Source organism: Salmo trutta, chromosome 19 (genome assembly GCF_901001165.1).
Source record: "Salmo trutta chromosome 19, fSalTru1.1, whole genome shotgun sequence".
Taxonomy (NCBI): domain Eukaryota; kingdom Metazoa; phylum Chordata; class Actinopteri; order Salmoniformes; family Salmonidae; genus Salmo; species Salmo trutta.
In genome coordinates, this window is record NC_042975.1 from 10,563,634 (window position 1) to 10,585,280 (window position 21,647).

At 41.9% G+C, this 21,647-nt stretch overlaps 1 protein-coding gene across 2 annotated transcripts in view; it reads right to left on the reverse strand.

Moving 5' to 3' along the window:
* The window catches only part of LOC115153975 (BTB/POZ domain-containing protein KCTD16-like), a 126,837-nt gene that overhangs the window by 26,802 nt on the left and 78,388 nt on the right, over positions 1-21,647 (reverse strand). The window contains exon 1 of one of the 2 annotated variants that reach the window (XR_003867800.1): positions 991-1,222. The exons of the other annotated variant lie outside the window; for it this stretch is intronic. The gene's annotated coding sequence lies outside the window, so the exon portion shown is untranslated. Of the gene's footprint in view, positions 1-990; positions 1,223-21,647 lie in introns of those variants that run through there. 2 annotated transcript variants of the gene reach the window in all.

Genomic DNA, 21,647 nt, shown 5'->3' on the forward strand with positions numbered 1-21,647 from the left:
CCCGTCTTAATATAATACTGGTGATGATGCCAGTCTGTTCTCACCACGTGGGCCAAACGCAGGCCTTGAGATTCAAAGGCAGCTAGAGACAGTCTGGAAATCAATGGAGCTATTCCCAGGGGTCTCATTAGGGCTGGGGAAACGAAACAGCATTGTGGATATGGGACACAAACGCTGGAGCGGGCCTCCAAATATGCCCTAACTATGCTAATTCAAGTCGCAATTAAGCCATGTGTTTTTCAGCTTATCAGCTGTGACTTAGAGACGTTTGTGCATATGCTAGCTCACCACAACTTAAGACGGAGACAGAGAGCCTCAATGAGCTTGGCGACGTCAATGCAATTTCATACAGAGGCGGTAAGCTACAGTAGCTAATTTAATTCTCACTTTTTAGCACAGCCCTGTGTTCTTGACGACCTTAATGGCATTAAATGTGATGTGAGCGTCAGCTCGGTTTACAGCACTGAGCCGTGTGTGGTGGGTCACTAGGTACAACAGCTCTGGCTCATTGTGGCTTTCTGACTCGCGCCAGACTTGCTCTCAAAGAATATCATTACATAGTTACGTCAGTGTGTTTCACACATCTGCTGTTTGTCAGGGCTTTAGCAGCGGGGCCGTGGATCTGACACACTGCATTTAGCTCCATATAGCACTCTACATGAAGCCTCCTCCTACACATATTAGTCATATTAAAGCCAATAAATACTACATATAATGGAAATAACATGTTTCTCACATCAGGGAAGCTTATGAATCTGCCTTATGAAAGATAAATATCTTGGAAAATTACTCTTAAACGTCAACCTGCGGTTGCTACATCCATTTTAGGACTTAGAAATGATTGATGTGTAAAAAATAAAAAATATAAAACCCATTGATTATTGAAGAATATAATTTATAAATGCATGATGAGCTTAGTTCAACTATCCTACCCCATCAAAACCCAACATATAAGCAAATCTGTAGTCATGGTTACGGCAACGCATATACCTGTCAGCCCCTCACAGCTTGAGAAGACACAGTGGAGAGTTTAATGGCTCCAGCAATGTGCTTAGATGTTGCATCTACTGTGGGAGAAAAATCCAGCTCTTTGGTAATTTTCCAGTACCCATGTTGGAGAGTCTCCGGTCGCCTAGTAATCTTCCAGTGCCCATACTATTTCCTTTGGAAGTAGGAAGAAGAAGCAGTATAAGACTAAGTGCAGGAGTGGTCCAAAACAGAGTTAAACATTAGACATATGTAAACAGAATGAAGTGCAAGAGTGGTCCAAAACAGAGTTAAACATTAGACATAAAGAAATAGAACTAAGTGGTGTCTATGCGAATAAGCTAAACTGAGCCAACAAAGACCAGACTGTTTGGAGCCATATAGAATCTAGTCAAGGCTACTAAAGTGAAACAGACCTGAACTGGTGTGGGACAGTGACTATGCATTTCTACCAACCAATACATGAGCCACAAACTAGGTATATGTATTGGGAAGACATGGTGGTGTTCATTAAAATCTATTTGAAATGTAATTATAATGGGAACATATATATGTAACACATGTATTATTTTTTATAGAGGACCTGTGGGTGTTCCACCAATATAATCTAACCTAAGCCAGATGTGGGTGTACAAGCCAGAATTAAGTCACAAAGATAATAGTGGTGCACGGCCAAGGGGAGTTAATCATCTACATAAGAAGGAGGGAACATGTCTGGTGGAAATGAATAAATACTGATGTTCTGAACAAGAAGGGCAGTTCTTCCATGGAATTGCTCGGCTTTGTTACTTTCTGTAATAAAGTCTATTTGAATTCACAAGCTCTGGTATCTGAGAAATATTTGATTAAATATTTTCACTACACTACCAGCCTCTTTCAGGCAGGCCTCAAAACCATAGAAACCACGAGCAGGACTGTCAATAAGCCAATTCCCTGTAGCATGAAAGAAAACATGAAAATTACGAGTATGTAGCAGCTCAGATGTGCCAGGTGCAAAACAATGTGGTCATCAACCTAATTGTGTTTCGGCAGAGGCTCGTATTGAAATTGCACAGCTTGTACATATGGCAGCAAGTTCCTCTCCCTGATTTGATGATGACATTTTTTTCAAGCTTAATAAAACCTTGAGTAACTAATTTTTGTTTGAATACCTCCATAGTGAATTTACTGGTGTATGACTAGCCATCGGGTTCGGTTTATGACTTTCCATTTGCAACAACCAGCCAGCTAAGATCAAAACCCCTCTGCTCCTATCCTAGGTGTTGAAGGCAGATGCTGCTCTGTCATAAACGCACGGTGTGACCGGCAGCCAGAGACGGATGGCTGGGAGCAGACGCCGCTTCCTTTTAGTGGTGTTTAGAAACAGCAGGTCTTTATAGGGACTGGAGTGGAGCCCTACTCTTATTCTGCCAGATGTTGCCTCTTATTCAGCATTCTGGGCCTTGGCCATATCTCTCGCTCTCTCGCTCTCTCGCTCTCTCTCTCTCTCTCTCTCTCGCTCTCTCTCTCTCTCTCTCTCTCGCTCTCTCTCTCGGGCAGGTTCCCTGTGCATCCAGTCTACCAGGAGGGGCAAATCTTTAGTCTTCTAATAGTCACTGCCATTACCTGAATCATAGGTGAGGGAATCAATAGAGGCAAATGTCATGCTCTCCATTCTGCCACTGGGATACAATGACATCAGTCATCCTTTTCAGGGGACCAATCAAACACAGCATTGTTTAATTTGTCTTCATTAATACATTGAATTTCTTAGACTTGGTTATGGACTTGGATATTTCCAACTCCTTCCATCATCTACCAACACAGTAATGATCAATCCAACAGCATTCAATCAATGTCGCCGCATCTTCTCAAATGATACATTTGATCTTTCATTCAATGACATGTTTTATTGCAGGTTTTAATGGACTTTGATGGAAGATGTGAATGGAAGGAAAATCACGTTGAAAGAAAAGCCAGGCGGTGCCCATTTAGCAAAATGAAAAAGGCGCTGGAAATAATTTAACGACCACAGACATTCCTATTTCTATTTCGATGTGCAGTGCAGAAGCATCCTTTCCTAAATGTGAGTGGGTTCAGGAATTAATACTCTAAGTCTTTATCATTGTGGTTCACTGATGAAAGTTTGAAAAGTTCATGAAATATGGCTGACAATCCACTCTGAGAATGCCTATAATTAAATACATCGTTTTTGATAGATGAACAATTGCATATGATCGCCATTATGAGAATGGTATTACTCAGTTGAAAGAGCAGTGGACTGTGAATGCACACTTTAGATTGTACAGTATATATTATAAACAGCCCACACATAAGGAATAGGCTGTCATTAAAACATCCCTGGCCAGAAAGTCACTATAAATCTTTTCTTAGAGTAAACAACTGTTTTGATGATGGATAGATGCCATCGGCCCAGTGCACGTTGACAAGATCATCACTCCACACCAGTGTTGTTTTGGACAACCAACTACCAAGCCAATAAAGCTTTGATGAAGATGATGGATGTGTTCTATTTCTTTACTGTAAATCTCAACGTAGATCTGTGAGGCTAAAGTTAAGTTGTGATTTAGCTGTGTGACATTTGCAACTTTTTTTCATTAAAAGCCCAAAAGTACAGGATCCACTAAATGTCAAAAATGACATGAAAATAAATTGAGGGACAAGAGGTTGCCCCATGAAATGGAAATATTGTTTTTTCCCCACCTTATTTACAAACAACATATTGAGCCTGACACTATCAGGAAATGAGAGCACCACTGCTAAGCTCTTCATTACACTTGTGTCACTATATGTTGACAAACAGGCCTTATGGAGAGAAAAAAGAACATATTAATGGATTGACATATTATGATTGCCTATTCACCTGTAAAGATATACAAGATATATATCACATATGTAAGTCTGTGCAAACCATTTCAATAACAGCTAAATGTTGAATGAATCCAAGCACACAGATACTAACGCATTAACTTTGAAAAGTAATGAAGAACTTACTTAGATAGCAGACACCCTGCATGTATCATTTGGTGGTCTCTGTGTTCAGCTCCACTAAACTGTGCATAGTCCTAAAAATCTCTTATTCTAATCCACCAATTAATGTCTAGTCTGTGGGGTGGCCTTCAATGTCCTCAAAGGTATTCTACTGCTCCACTTTCCACCAAACTTCTCACAGCAAAATTCATTAGCATGTCAAGCACAGAGCCAATTATTTGGCATTAGAGTGTCTGGCTAAAGGGCTTACCTACAGTACATGAACTTGTCAAATCACACTTGGATAAACCCAAGCTAGCGTTGCAAATGGAGGTTATATTATTGGAAACTTTCTAAGTTTACCAGTAAACTACCAGAATTTTGGTCACTTTTATCAGATGACATCTAGTGGCCTTTTTGGATACTTCAGATTATCACATGGCCCTCTGTGTGGCCTTATCACATACAGGAATGTAATATATATATATATATATCTAAAATATATATATATTTTTAAATAAAAGAAAATGAATGACAATGCTGCAAAACATTATTTTAAATATAAACCATTAACTAAGTGAATACTATTGTTGTTTAATATGAGGGTTTTCAGCATGAAATATCCTTGATTTATTTTTTTAAACACACTTTGGTTTATATTACTATGACAATGTCTTTGTTTTGAATGTTTTGCTGCCAAACTGGTAACAGTTGTGAAAAAGGTAAATAGTTGGAAGAGGTGCAAAGTTAAAACCTGTTTAGGATAGGGGGCTGTATTTTCACGGCCGGATGAAAAAATTTAAACTTTAAACTGGTTACTACTCTTGCCCAGAAACGAGAATATGCATATTATTAGTTGATTTGGATAGAAAACACTCTGAAGTTTCTAAAACTGTTTGAATGGTGTCTGTGAGTATAACAGAACTCATATGGCAGGCAAAAGTCTTTGAAAATTCCAAGCAGGAAGTGGACTGTCTGAGAATTGTAGTTCTTCTTTTGATTCTCTATCGAAACTACAGTATCTGTGGGGTTACGGTGGACTTTCTAAGGTTTCCATTGGCTGTCTAAAGCCTTCAGAAAGTGGATTGAGCCTTCTCCTGTCTCTGGGCAGAGTACAGTAGCTCAGTTTCTCAGTGGTCTGCCTGGGGACAAAGCGATTGGATATGCGCATTCACACGAGCACACTGTTTTTTCTTTTCCTCCTTGAATGAATACACTATTGTCCGGTTGGACTATTATCGCTATTTTACGAGAAAAATACCATAAAAATTGATTTTTGTCACGTCCTGGCCAGTATAAGGTTAATTGTTTTGTAGTTTGGTCAGGGCGTGGCAGAGGGTATTTGTTTTATGTGGTTCAGGGTGGTGTGTTTTTATAAAAAGGGTGTTTGATTAGTAATTCCGGGTGTTGGTTTATGTTTAGGTATTTCTATGTGGAGTCTAGTAAGTGTATGTCGATGTTTGGGTTAATTGGGGTTGGGACTCTCAGTTGAAGGCAGGTGTTGTCTATCTGCCTTTGATTGAGAGTCCCATATAGTAGGGTGTGTTTGTGTTTGGTATTTGTGGGTGATTGTTCTGTGTTCAGCCTTATGCTTTAACAGACTGTTTGTTGATCGTTCGTTCGTTTCTTTGTTATTTTTGTATGTTCATTTTTGAAGTTAATTAAAAATCAAGATGAGCATACACGTACCTGCTGCGTTTTGGTCCTCATTCACCGACGACAACCGTGACAATTTTAAACAGCTTTTGACATGCTTCTAAGTACGGTAATGGAACATTTTGAATTTTTTTGTCTCGAAATGCGCTCGCGCGTTACCCTTTGGATAGTGACCTGAACGCACGAACAAAACGGAGGTATTTGGACATAACTATGGATTATTTGGAACAAAAACAACATTTCTTGTGGAAATTGCAGTCCTGGGAGTGCATTCTGAAGATCAGCAAAGGTAATACAATATTTCTAATACTTATTCTGAGTTTAGTTTGGCCCGAACTTGGCGGGTGTCAAAATAGCTAGCCGTGATGGCTGAGATATGTACTCAGAATATTGAAAAATGTGCTTTCGCCGAAAAGCTATTTTAAAATCTGACATAGCAATTGCATAAAGGAGTTCTGTATCTATAATTCTTAAAATAATTGTTATGTATTTTGTCAACGTTTATCATGAGTAATTTTGTAAATTCACCAGAAGTTTTTGGTGGGAATACATGTTCTGAACATCACACTCCAATGTAAAAAGCTGTTTTTGGAAACATACAAAACATACATGTATTGTATAACATAATGTCCTAGGAGTGTCATCAGATGAAGATCATCAAAGGTTAGTGCTTCATTTAGCTGTGTTTTGGGTTTTTGTGACATATATGCTTGCTTGGAAAATGGCTGTGTGATTATTTTGGTCTATGTACTCTCCTAACATAATCTAATGTTTTGCTTTCGCTGTAAAGCCTTTTTGAAATCTGACAATGTGGTTACATCAAGGACAAGTGTATCTATAAAATGGTGTAAATAGTCGTATGTTTGAGAAATTGAAATTATTGGATTTTTGAGGTTTTTGTATTTCGCGCCACGCTGTTCCATTGGATATTGTCTAGACGTTCCGCTAGATGCAACAGGTTTTGGAAATAATGGCATTGATGATTAGATGCTTTTTTTATTAATGAGGTTATTTTCTCTTGTTTTTTCATATGGTCTATCCTATAAAAACTCATGGACTTTATGTACATATAATATGAATAATAAATAGGAATTCATTTTTAAAAAGTTATTAAAGTATGAATTACCAAAATTAACATAGATTGCCATAGATTACTTGTTAATTACCAAAATTATCGAAGATTCCTGTAACTACCTGTTGTGTCTTTGGCTATGCCGGATTAAGTGATATGACATACTATTCTATAAAATCCTTTCTCTGTAATTAATATTACCTGATTGACTAATCGTGTAAATGTAATTAACTAGAAAGTCGGGACACCACGGAAGAGTGTTTATAGAGCCGTTATCTTCCGAATAAACTCTTAAAGACCTAGTAATATTTTACATCAATAGCAGTCATTATTAATCATCACCTTATTTTCAGTCTCATATGAAGTTGTAAATTCTTGGTTATTTTCATGAACCCTGGCTATCAAGTTGAACCAGCAATACAACATTGGGTTTAATTATTTATTTACCAAATACCTAACTAATCACACAGAATACAAATTATGTCATACAGAAAACGTCCCTGGTGGACGTTACCTGTATGAGGCTTGTTACACAAAGAAAGGGGGTTGGGTTTGAATGAAAGAGCGGGAAGACTGAGGAACAAAGAAACAGCTATGCTATCGTAAATACAGTATCTTATGCATTCTAAATTACCGCCCATTTGGAAAAGGAAAATGCAATAAATATTTACTCTGAGCTGCGCTTCGGTAGGTTGGTTGTAGATGCTGGCCGTGTTGGCCAACAGAGATCTTCCTGTCCTCGGAAGAATGTCACTGGTGGTAAATTGGATACGTTTTAGTATCTTCGTTGTGTGTTAGACTGGATACGTCGTCCGTCCTTTCCTAGCCCACGTTTACAGCGGCCGCTGCTAACTCAACGGCTAGGAAGTATCACTTCTGTAGTGAATAAGAGTTCAAAGTTCATACCATTCACAACCAAAGCTCACACTGAGGTTGGCTTAGTTCTGTACTTGACATGTTAGTCCTTTTAACGCAGAGGCTGCAGACCTCACGTATCGGGAACAGGCTGGTTACATTTTCGTCAAAGGCTTATATAGTGGATAGGGGATGAGGGTGTGTTTCATCGTTTATAACCCATGTCTTTTCACTGGGGCGGGCCCACTCTTTCCTTATGAAAACCCAATTCTCTCAATTGGAAGCTAAAATTACATTTAATGTCCTAACAAACAGTTTCAATATCAAACATTTAAATTGCACAACAATTCTATGTGAATCTGATAACTAGAATGTGTAGACTTTTCCCAGGTACAGTTTATGTCGTCCTGTCATCAGTCATAATGTCTCAGATGACAACCGAACTGACATCCATACTCATTAAGTACCTGGTATATTTCCAACTGGTTCTATTACCGAAATATGGTTCCTGTCCCCCACTTGTTTGATGTTCCCAGACTCTCTATATTTAACAGGTTATTTGAGAGTCCTTCAGTAGGGTCAGAGAGAGAGGGGAAGGGAGAAAGATATTTATGGGGGGTCAATAAACCTTACACACAGGCCAACGTCATGACAACCTCATCCCCATATTGTTTTTATTTACTTTTCTGCTCTTTTGCACACCACTATTTCTACTTGCACATCACCATCTGCTCATCTATCACTCCAGTGTTAATTTGCTAAATTGTAATTACTTCGCTACTATGGCCTATTTATTGCCTTACCTCCTCACGCCATTTGCACACACTGTATATAGACTTTATTTTTTCTATTATTACGCTTGTTTATTCCATGTGTAACTCTGTGTTGTTGTTTGTGTCGCACTGCTTTGCTTTATCTTGGCCAGGTCGCAGTTGTAAATGAGTACTTGTTCTCAACTAGCTTACCTGGTTAAATTATGGTGAAATAAATAATACATTTAAAAAAAACTTTGGTAAATTACCCGTAGCTTCGCAACTCTAACCCAAACACAATTATAAACTCAACACCTATAAATTATTCACTTCACGTTCTTCATGATACCAATTCTAGAATAATAACATTTTTAGTGAGAGCTGACCTGGAAGAGGTGGGGTTGTGTGTTACGGATACAGGTATCCTGAGTGTTGTATCCTGTATATGTATTTCTTTTCTCTCCTTCTCCTCCTCACAGGTGACAATCATCAGTCACCAATCAGTCCCCAAACAGAAGACACCTGCTCCTCTTCCCTCACCCAATCACAGCCCCTTTCCCTTGGTTTAAAAACCCAGTCATTGTTTTCCTCCCAGATCAATCTTTGTGTTCATTCTCTCTCTCACTATCTCTCTCTCACTATCTCTCACTCACTATCTCTCACTCACTATCTTCTCACTCACTATCTCTCTCACTATCTCTCTCTCACTATCTCTTCTCTCTCCTCACATCTCTCCTCTCTCTCCCTATCTCTCTCTCACTCTCTCTCACTCTCTCTCTCAATCTCTCTCCCTCCTCACTCTCTCCCTCTCTCTCACTATCTCTCTCTCCTCTCACTCTCTCTCACTCTATCTCACTCTCTCTCACTCTCTATCTCTCACTCTCTCTCAATCTATCTCTTCTCTCACTATCTATCTATCTATCTACTCTCTCTCTCACTATCTATCTACTCTCTCTCACTATCTATCTATCTATCTATCTATCTCTCTCTCACTATCTATCTATCTATCTCTCTCACTATCTATCTATCTATCTATCTATCTATCTATCTATCTTCTATCCTCTCTCTCTCTCTCTCTCACTTATCTATCTCTCTCTCTTCTCTCTCTCACTATCTATCTATCTCTCTCTCACTATCTATCTATCTCTCTCTCTCTCTCTCTCTCACTATCTATCTCTCTCTCTCACTCTCTCTCACTATCTATCTCTCTCTCTCACTATCTATCTATCTATCTATCTCTCTCTCTCACTATCTATCTATCTATCTATCTATCTCTCTCTCACTATCTATCTATCTCTCTCTCTCTCTCTCTCTCTTTCTCACTATCTATCTCTCTCTCTCTCTCTCTCTCACTATCTATATGTCTCTCTCTCTCTCTCTCTCTCACTATCTATCTATCTCTCTCTCTCTCTCACTCTCTCTCACTCTCTATCTCTCTCTCTCACTCTCTCTCACTATCTATCTCTCTCTCTCACTATCTATCTATCTATCTCTCTCTCTCACTATCTATCTATCTATCTATCTCTCTCTCTCTATCACTATCTATCTATCTATCTCTCTCTCACTATCTCTCTCTCTATCTATCTCTCTCTCTCTCTCTCACTATCTATCTATCTCTCTCTCTCTCCTCTCTCTCCACTATCCTATCACTCTCTATCACTCTCTCTCACTCTCTCTCACTCTCTCTCACTCTCTCTCACTCTCTATCTCTCTTTATATCTCTCTCTCTCTCTCACTATCTATCTATCTCTCTCTCTCACTATCTATCTATCTATCTATCTATCTATCTATCTATCTATCTATCTCTCTCTCAATCTATCTATCTCTCTCTCACTATCTATCTATCTATCTATCTATCTCTCTCTCTCTCACTATCTATCTCTCTCTCTCTCTCTCTCTCTCACTATCTATCTATCTCTCTCTCACTATCTATCTATCTCTCTCTCTCTCTCACTATCTATCTCTCTCTCTCACTCTCTCTCACTATCTATCTCTCTCTCTCACTATCTATCTATCTATCTCTCTCTCTCACTATCTATCTATCTATCTCTCTCTCACTCTCTCTCACTCTCTCTCTCTCTCTCTCTCTCACTATTATCTATCCTCTCTCTCACTAATTTCTATCTATCTATATCCTCTCTCACTACTCTATCTCTCTCTCTCTCTCTCACTATCTATCTCTCTATCTCTCTCTCTCTCACTATTATCTATCTATCTCTCTCTCTCTCTCTCACTATCTATCTCTCTCTCTCTCTCTCTCTATCTATCTATCTCTCTATTCTCTCTCTCTCTCTCTCTCACTATCTATCTCTCTCTCTCTCTCTCTCACTATCTATCTATCTCTCTCTCTCTCTCTCTCTCACTATCTATCTATCTCTCTCTCACTATCTATCTATCTCTCTCTCTCACTATCTATCTATCTCTCTCTCTCACTATCTATCTATCTCACTATCTATCTCTCTCTCTCACTATCTATCTATCTCTCTTTTGTATTGTGACTACATGTCACTTTGTCCATCCACCTGTGTGTTGTTTGTTTGGTGGGGAAAAGGGGGAGTACCAAGACAAGTTGCCATGGGCATACATTACCCGTAGGAAATACTATGTCTAAGTACCCTAGTTAGAACTGGGCGGACCAACCACTGTATTTTGGTTAGTTAGCTAGCTGTTATTGAAGTAGGCTAGACTAGCTTAGGGGTGTTTTTGGATTATTGGTTTCTTTGCTTGGGTCCAGCTCAGACCCCTTTTCTCACACCCCATTACCGTTGTGTTTTAAAACAAACCATTATAGTTTGACGGTAGATTGTAGTTGTCTGTGGTTATTTGTTCTCACTGTTACTTTTTCACTATTTTAATTTGCATGATTTATGTTACGGGTCTCGTTGCCATCCCCCTAGACTGCGGGGCCAAAGAGTATTCGTAACATAAGTGGGGGCTCATCCGGGATCTGTCCTTACTGACACCCATGCCGCTCATGCAGATTGTTATAGTGTTTAGTTCAGTGTTTAGTTCATTATTCCTTATCTATTTCGCACAGTTTAGTTAAGGTGGAGGTTAAGAAACTAGTGTTACATATTTTGTTAGAAGAGCAGGTGCTTGTGTTACCGCTGCCTGAGCCTACTACCCCTGTAAGGGATATTGTGGCTCCGGTAAGCCCGTCGGTGTCTGAGGGCGAGGCTAAAGCTCCAGCCACATTGCCCCGTTTTGATCCCCTCTCCCAACTGTCAACCGGTGATGCCAGGAGGGATATCCATTCGATACAGTTCCAACTGGAGGCGGAAAGAGAGCCCAAATTAGGCGAGAGAATCTCCAGTTGGAGATTGTGTAAAATTGAGGCAGAAGAGAACTGCCTTAGTACCTTTGTTTAGAAAGTCAGAGGTTGACTCCTATTTTTGTGTGTTTGAGCGAATAGCCGTAGCATTGAAATGGCCTGACGAGGTGTGGTGTTTATTACTTCAGTGTAATTGACTGGTAAAGCCCAAGAGGTTTTGTCAGCGCTACCTCTGGAATACAGTTTGAATTATGAAGTGGTCCAAAGCTACTGTTCTTCGCGCCTATGAGCTTGTTCCTGAGGCATACCAACAGAGATTTTGGTCTCATAGAACGTCTTCTAGTAAGACTTATGTGGAATTTGCTAGAGACAAGGGAAATCTGTTTGATAAATGGCATGCTGCTAGCAAGGGTAACTGATTTCAACTCTCTCCGGGAGTTAATCTTGTTGGAAGAGTTTAAAAATTGCTTACCCGAACGCATTGTAGTTACCTAAACAAACAGAACGTATCCTCCTTGTCAGAAGCGTCTGTGTTGGCAGACGAGTTTGTGTTGACGCACAGAGCGTGTTTTCGGCTCATACTGAGAGTAGAGCCCCTGAGTTGCCTACTATTAGTCCTAGTCGGCCAACAGTATATCAATCAAGCCAGAAAAATTAGCGTCCCTGTTTCTATTGTCATAAAGTGGGACATATGATTAATGATTGCTTCCTGCTAAAACGCAAACAAGGGATGCCTAATCGTGCCAAGCCGCCAACAGGTGTTGGGCTAATTCATACGGTTGTGAGGTCTGAAACAAAACAGGTGCCTCTGGGTAAATGTACTTTGAAAGTCTCAGTCCCCCGACCGTGGTTATGAACCTTTCATTTTGAGGGGTTTGGGTCCATAGCGAATGACGAAGCATCTCAGCGTCCAGTTAAAATCCTTAGAGATACTGGTGCGGCCACAGTTGTTTATATTGTCTAATGTGTTGCCCTTATCCGACAATACATACTGTGGTTCCAGGTTCGTTAGTCAGGGTATTGAAATGGGTTTTGTCCCCAGTGCCATTGCAACTTTGTGATGTACACTCTGAATTAATCAGTGGAATATTCAGAGTGGGGGTACGTCCTATGTTGCCAGTAAAAGGGTGTGACCTTTATAATGGGTAACGATATTGCCGGAGGAATGGTAGTACCCATATTAGAGTAATGGATAAAAGTGGACCACTCTCTCTCCATGAGCTTGCTCAGAGTTATCCACGTGTTCCCCGCTTGTGCTGTCACTCGTGCTCAGGCAAGACAAGTTGTGTAGTGTGATAGATGTGATAGATTGTCGAACACGTTCTGTTCAAAGAAGATGATCAAGAGGATGGGTTGTGTGTTACCTCTGAGAAGCTGATCACCTCTGACAAACAGCCCAGGGAAGAATCGAAGTATGCTGATGCAATACAGTTACCAGTCACTCGTGAGCAGCTGATTGATACCAAAAGGTTGACAACAAGCTTGCTAAATGTTTTTCTAGTGTTGTCTCAGTGGAAGAGGTAAAGAAGAAGAACGGTGGCTCACTTCATTGATGGTAATCTCCTCATGCGTAAATGGACATCCCATGTTGACGCGGACGGAGATTGGAATGCTGTTTACCAATAGTGATTCCTACAGCCTTTCGACAAAATGTGTTATCCCTTGCTCATGATCACCAGTGGTCCGGTCATTTAGGAATCACAAAGACTTATGATCGGATCCTTCGACATTTCTTTTGGCCAGGTTTAAAACAAGATGTGGCTCAGTTCTGTCGGACATGTCACACATGTCAGATAACAGGAAAACCAAATCAGGTTATTCCTCCCGCTCCTCTTTGTGCCTATACCTGTCATAGGTGAACCATTCGAACATGTGGTGGTTGACTGTGTTGGACCGTTACCGAAGACAAAATCGGGTGGTAACCAGTTTCTGGTTAACGATTATGTGTATGGCAACAAGATACCCCGAAGCCATTCCTCTGAGAAGGATTTACAGCTCCGGTGGTGAGTAAAGCCTTAATTAAATTCTTCACAACATTCGGGTACCTAAGGTGGTACAAACTGATCAAGGTACACATTCTTGTCAAAGCTCTTCAAGCAGGTGTTAAAATCCTTGTCAATTACGCACCGTGTGGCAAGCGCATATCACCCAGAGTCTCAGGGTGCGCTTTGAACGTTGGCATCAGACACTGAAGTCTATGCTACGTAAATATTGTTTGGAATCTGAGAAAGATTGGGATGAGGGAGTTCCTCTAGTTTTGTTTACTGCTCGTGAAACTGTACAGGAGTCTCTAGGGTTCAGCCCGGCTGAACTAGTGTTTGGACACACAGTGAGAGGACCAATGAAAGTCCTTAAAGAAACCGTTTTTGTCCCAAGAGTTGTGTACAGGAGATGAGAATGTGTTGGACTACGTTAGTCGCTTTCGTGAGCGCCTACACCAAGCATGTGCTCTCGCTAAGGAAGCTCTGTCTTCCTCACAGACGAGTATGAAAAGACACTATGATAAACAGGCTGTTTCTCGTCCACTACAGCCAGGTGACCAGGTACTGAGTGTTATTGCCTGTTTCAGGATCTTCACTGTCCAGCTCGTTTCTCTGGTCCTTATTTGATTGAAAAGAAATTAAGTGAAACTGATAATGTGCTTCAAACTCCTGATAGAAAACGCCCAATCTCGTGTGTGCCACATTAACATGTTGAAAGCATACCACAACCCGACCCATCACCCAGGTTAGATAATTCAACAAACAGCGGAAGTTACTGCTGTCTCTTCTCGTTCTACTGCTATGATAGTGGACTGTCATATTGATGATGTTGATGGAGATGGATTAGAGTTGCGCAACTACTCAGCAGCAGTGAGTGAGATTGCCCAACTCAGAAATGCTGCTGTCTCTCCAGTCAGGTCTGGTTCATTTAACCAGTTATGGCTAGGGGGCAGTATTTTCACTGCCGGATAAAAAACGTACCCGATTTAATCGGATTATTAACTCCTGCCCAGAAACTAGAATATGCCTATAATTATTAGCTTTGGATGAAAACACTCCAAAGTTTCTAAAACTGTTTGAATGGTGTCTGTGAGTATAACAGAACTCATTTGGCAGGCCAAAACCTGAGAAGATTCTGTACAGGAAGTACCCTGTCGGACCATTTCTTGCCCTTCTGATTATCTCTATCCATTACAGAGGATCTCTGCTGTTACGTGACACTTCCTACGGCTCCCATGGGATCTCAGAAGGCGCAAAAAGCTGAATCGTGGCTTTGCAGGCTCTGCCTGAAAAACATTAGCGCCTTTGGATAGTGGCCAGTAACAGTACTATGAGACTCAGGCTCGTGCACGAGGGGATAGCATGCTTTTATTTTCTCTCTCTTTGTATGTATACACGCTTTCCCGGTCGGAATATTATCGCTTTTTTTACGAGGGAAAAATGGCATACATAAAATTGATTTTAAACAGCGGTTGACATGCTTCGAAGTACGGTAATGAAATATTTAGAAATCTTTTGTCACGAAATGCGCCATGCTCGTGACCCTTATTTACACTTCGGATAGTGTCTTGAACGCACGAACAAAACGCCACTGTTTGGATATAACTATGGATTATTTTGGACCAAACCAACATTTGTTATTGAAGTAGAAGTCCTGGGAGTGCATTCTGACGAAGAACACCAAAGGTAATCAAACTTTTCTAATAGAAATCGGAGTTTGGTGAAGGCTAAACTTGCTGGGTGTCTAAATAGCTAGCCCTGTGATGCTGGGCTATCTACTGAGAATATTGCAAAATGTGCTTGAACGTTTATCGTGAGTAATTTAGTAAATTACACAATTTTAAAGACAAGACTCTCGTTAATCTAACCACATTGTCCGATTTCAAAAAGGCTTACAGCGAAAGCAAAACATTAGATTATGTTAGGAGAGTACATAGACACAATAATCACACAGCCATTTTCCAAGCAAGCATATATGTCACATAAACCCAAACCACAGCTAAATGCAGCACTAACCTTTGATGATCTTCATCAGATGACACTCCTAGGACATTATGTTATACAATACATGCATGTTTTGTTCAATCAAGTTCATATTTATATCAAAACCAGCTTTTACATTAGCATGTGATTGTTCAGAACGAGCATACCCACCGAAAACTTCTGGTGAATTACTAAATTACTCACGATAAACCTTGACAAAATACATAACAATTATTTTAAGAATTATAGATACAGAACTCCTTATGCAATCGCTATGTCCGATTTTAAAATAGCTTTTCGGCAAAAGCACATTTTGCAATATTCTGAGTACATAGCTCGGCCATCACAGGCTAGCTATTTGACATCCCCCAACTTCGGGTCACCTAAACTCAGAATTACTATTAGAAAATTGGATTACCTTTGCTGTTCTTCGTCAGAATGCAACTCCCAGGACTTCTACGTCAACACAAATGTTGTTTTGTGTCCAAATAATCCATAGTTATATCCTAATACCTCCGTTTGTTCGTGCATTCAGGTCACTATCTGAAGGGTAATGCGCGAGCGCGCATTTTGTGACAAAGAATTTCAAAATATTCCATTACCGTACTTAGAAGCATGTCAAACGCTGTTTTAAAATCAATTTTTATGCTATTTTTCCTCGTAAAATAGCTATATATTCCAACCGGTGCAACGTTGTATTCATTCAAAGACCTGAAAAGAAAACCTGGCGAGGGGTCTCGTGACGCGCATCTCCAGTCTCACTGTCCCCAGGGCTGACCACTTAATGTTGATAGAGATGCAACAGAAGGACAACAAATTATCAGACAAGGCACTTCCGTGTATGGAATCTTCTCAGGTTTTGGCCTGCCATATGAGTTCTGTTATACTCACAGACACCATTCAAACAGTTTGTAGAAACTTCAGAGTGTTTTCTATCCAAATCTACTAATTATATGCATATTCTAGTTTCTGGGCAGGAGTAGCAACCAGATTAAATCGGGTACGTTTTTTATCCAGCCGTGAAAATACTGCCCCCTATCCAAAGAAGTTAACGGACGGACAGGCTGACGATATTGTGAGGCTACTACACAGTTTTCCATGTCTCTTTAATGACGTTCCTACTCGCACAAACGTGTTGGAACATGACATTAATGTTGGAAATGCTGCCCCTATCAAGCAACACCCATATCGTGTCACGCTTCTAAGAGGAAATAATGAGGGATTGTAGTGAGATATTTGTTGGAAAATGACCTGGCTACGCCAAGTTCAAGCCCTTGGAGTTCTCCTTGCATTCTGGTTCCTAAACCTGATTGGTACGTACAGGTTAGTACGGATTATCGAAAGGTAAATTCTGTCACACCGACAGATTCGTTCCCGTTACCTAGACTGGACGACTGTATCGACACTGTTGGTGCTGCTACTTATGTAACAAAGTTGGACCTCTTAAAAGGTTACTGGCACGTTCCGTTAACCTCACGTGCTTCTGAGATTTCTGCCTTTGTGACCCCAGACAACTTCCTACAATACGCAGTTCATGCTTTTGGGATGCGGAATGCACCAAGCCACTTTCCAATGACTGGTTACGCCGTAAGTAGCTGGCGTTCCCATTGTAGTGCATACCTTACGATTTAGTGATTATTCATCTGAGTGGTCAGATTATGTTAACTCTCTAAGGGTATATGTGAGCGTTTGGCAGCTGCTTCTTTAACCCTGAACTTGGCAAAGTGCGAGTTTGGGAGAGGGCTACTGTTACCTATCTCGGCAAAGAGGTCGGCCATGGACAGGTGCGCCCTGTTGATGCCAAGGTATTGGCTATAACTGCATTCCCTGCACCTACCACCAGAACGAGAGCTACGCCGCTTTTGGGGATGGTTGGCTACTACCGTAGCTTCTGTAAAAACTTCTCTGCGGTAGTTGCTCCATTGACTGATTTGCTCAGTCCGGCAAGATCGTTTGTGTGGTCCCCGGACTGTAAGGTAGTTTTGAAACTGCTAAAGCACTCTTATGTAATACCCCTGTACTTGCTGCTCTGGATTTTGAACAACCGTTTAAACTTGAGGTAGATGCTTAGTGCCAGAGGTGCTGGTGTTGTTCTACTAGCAGCAGGACAAGAGTGGAGTAGATCATCCTGTGTGTTATTTTTCAAGAAAAATGTAACAAATGTCAGACCAAATATGCAACCATTGAGCAAGAAGCTCAGCTTTGTTAGCTCTGCAATATTTTGAAGTGTATATAGGTTCTAGTGCTCTACCTGTGATAGTATTACTGACCATAACCCCTTAGTGTTTCTCCACCGTATGTACAACCAAAACCAGCCCCTTATGCATTGGGCACTTATTTTGCAGAATTATAATTTGGAGACCCGCCACAAAAAGGGTTCTGAAAAATGTGTTAGCAGATGCTTTATCTCGTGTGTAAAAATAATGATTTTTGTGTTTTTTGTAAGGTTGACTTTGATTGTTGATCTTGTATAATTCATTCGTAAATACTGTGGTCGCAATCCCCCCTAGGGTTGCTCTTTTAAGGGTGGAGTGTTTACGGATACAGGTATCCTGAGTGTGTATCCTGTATATGTATTTCTTTCCTCTCCTTCTCCTCCTCACAAGTACAATCATCAGTCCACCAATCAGTCCCCAAACAGAAGACACCTGCTCCTCTTCCCTCACCCAATCACAGACCCTTTCCCTTGGTTTAAAAAACCCAGTCAGTTGTTTTCTCCCCAGATCAATCTTTGTGTTCTCTCTCTCTCTCTCTTCTCTCCTCGCTCTCTCTCTCTCTCTCTCACTCTCTCTCTCTCTCTCTCTCATCTCCTCTCTCTCTCTCTCTCTCTCTCTCTCTCTCTCTGCCTCTCTGCCTCTCTGCCTCTCTGTCCTCTCTTTCTCTCTCTTTTGTATGGCGACTACATGTCACTTTGTCCATCCCACCTGTGAGTATTGTTTTGTTGTTTGTTTGGTGGGAAAAGGGGATACCAAGACAAGTTGCCCATGGCATACATTACCCGTAGGAATACTTTGTCTAAGTACCCTAGATAGAACTGGGCAGACCAACCACTGTATTTTTGGTTAGTTAGCTAGCTGTTATTGAAGTAGGCTAGACTAGCTTAGGGGTGTTTTTGGATTATTGTTTCTTTGCTTGGGTCCAGCTCAGACCCTTTTCTCACACCCCATTACCGTGTGTTTATAAACAAACCATTATAGTTTGACGGTAGATTGTAGTTGTCTGTGGTTATTTGTTCTCACTGTTACTTTTTCACTATAATTTGCATGATTTATGTTACGGGTCTCGTTGCCATCCCCCCTAGACTGCTGGGCCAAAGAGTATTCGTAACATTTCGATCATGACGGGTCTGATCATGACGGGTGATTCATTTCCTTGTATGTTACCTCTGTGGGGTTTCTTGCTTTATTTTTAATACCTTTTTCTGGAGGCTTTAAGAGTGGGCTCTTCAAACATAATGGGGAAGAGGCAGGAATAGGAGGGCTGTAGTGTAGGAGTTTAGTAAGAGACAGGAATAGGAGGGCTGTAGCGTATGAGTTTAGTAGGCGTAAACTTTTAAATGTGGTGTTCCTACAGGAGACGCACAGTGATGGTGGTAATGAGGTAGTGTGGGGCACGGAGTGGGAGGGGGAATATTTCCACTGTAAGTGCAGGAGAAGCAGATTCGTTCTCATCAGGCCTAGATCTTAAAGTAATAGCTACCTCAGAGGTTGAGAAGGGGCAGGTGTTTTTTTCTGCATTTGTTTGTTAATTTCTATACTCCCAGTAGGGGGGCTGACCGGGTGCAGCTTTTTGAAAAGCTTAGACAGGTCCTGCTGCAGTATGACAGGAAAAGTTGTATTGTACTATGGGGGTGGGGGGGGGGGGGGGTACTGAAACTGTACGACAGATTACATACTAGATAGGAATGAGAGGAAGCTCATCACAGTCGGGGCTGGTCTTAAACCATATGTTGAAACAGCATGGACTAGTAGATATGTGAGGGACAGAAATCAGGAGACAGGGAGCTATACATGTGTGAAGGTAGTGGAGGGGAAGATAAGTGCAGCTAGACTAGACAGGATCTAAGGGGAGCTGTAACAGGGTTCTGAGATCCTGATAAACCACTAGGAGCCATGTCAGTAAGAGGAGCTACTACAGGGTTTCTGGGCTCCCGGACCTGCTCTAGTGGCTTTTCAGACCATCACATGGTAACGATTGAGTATAGCTTGTTCAGGTGTACCTCGTTCAAGATTTTACTGTCACTTTAGTGCTAAATTATTGCATGATGCCCCTTTTTTCTGATTGGTTTGGTGGTCTTTTGGGAGAGTTGGAAAGGGAGGAAGGTTGAGTTTGAGAACCTACGACAATGGTGGGGAAACACAAGTAAGGGTGTTTTGCCAGCAGTACTCTGCCCATGGAACAGCCTAGGATAAGGTCTACTATTCAGAATTTGGAGCAGGATATTAGAGACATTGAGAATAGTCTTATTGGGCAGCAGGACTTAGGGTCAGAGAGGGAGTTGAGGGCTAAGCGGACGCAGCTGGGTATTATTTTACAGGATCAGGTTAATGGTACGCTCATTAGAGCACGGATGCTACCCTGACGACATGGATGCTCCTCAAGCCGGAGAAAAGTCGGCGCAGCAGATATTCCACTTGAGGTGACCTTCAGGGTCTCAGACGTCGGATCCAGCGGATGAGATGAGGAGGATGACTATGGATTTCTACGCAGACCTCTATGGTGACAAGCAACCACTTATCCTCAGTAATCTCAGGAGATTCTACAGGGGTTGCCTAAGCAGAATGCTGGGCTGGACGGCGATCTTTAGTTTCAGGAACTACCCGTGGCTGTGCAGCAGCTCTCCCCAGGCGGTGCGCCGGGGTCAATGGACTGACAGCTGAGTTTTATAAATGTTTCTGGGGTGTATTTGGGTGTCCTTTGAGAACTCTGAACTAACCAGTCAGCTACCAGCAGGCAGTGCTGTCACTACTGCCGTAGAAGGGGGACTTAGCTCTATTAAAGAACAGGAGGCCGGTATCATGCTCAGTGTTTGTTTAGAGGGGAGGGAGCTTTAGAAGGGGTTAGCAGGGCTTTAGTGTTGTTTGAGGGGGTGGCATCAGCTAGGTGAACTGGGAGAAGAGCGAAGGTCCGATTATAGGGGAGATGGGCCAGAGCAGGATGTCCTAGTCTTCCTGAGGGGCTACAGTGGGGCAGAGCAGGATCTCCTAGTCTTCCTGGGGGGGCTACAGTGGGGCAGAGCAGGATCTCCTAGTCTTTCTGGGGGCTACAGTGGGGCAGAACAGGATCTCCTAGTCTTTCTGGGGGCTACAGTGGGGCAGCGCAGGATCTCCTAGTCTTCCTGGGGGGCTATACAGTGGGGCAGAGCAGATCTCTAGTCTTTCTGGGGGCTACAGTGGGGCAGAGCAGGATCTCCTAGTCTTTCTGGGGGGCTACAGTGGGGCAGAGCAGGATCTCCTAGTCTTCCTGGGGGGCTACAGTGGGGCAGAGCGGATCTCCTAGTCTTTCTGGGGGGTTACAGTGGGGAAGAGAATGATATCCTAGTCTTCCTGGGGGCTGCAGTGGGCCAGAGCAGGATCTCTTAGTCTTCTTGGGGGGCTACAGTGGGTCAGAGCAGGATCTCTAGTCTTCAAGGGGACTACAGTGGGCCAGAGCAAGATCTCCTAGTCTTCCTGGGGGGTTACAGTGGGCCAGAGTAGGGATGAAGGTCCTAGGGGTGTTGTGTGGACGGGTCCTGGTTGCTAAGCACCTGGCCGCTTCAATGCTTTGGCACAGGCTGATAGTGTTGGATCCCCCACAGTGTCTTGTCAAGCACTTCAGAGGTTATTGGTGGATTTATTTTGGTTTGGCCAACACTGGACACGTGCAGCAGTGTTACACCTCCCTTTGCATGATGGGGGGCCAAGGGCTGGTAGACAATGGATCCAGAGTTACAACTTTCCATCTACAAGCTGCACAGAGACTTCTGTAACAGCGGGTGGTGTCTTGGAGATACACTGCTTGGGCTGTTCTGAGGAGAGCAAGGGATCTTGTTCCTGTTGGATCTGGAGCAGGTTGATATGTCAGCCATTACTCCATTGTACCGCACTGTGCTTTGGGCGTGGGGAAAGACTATCTGTTCA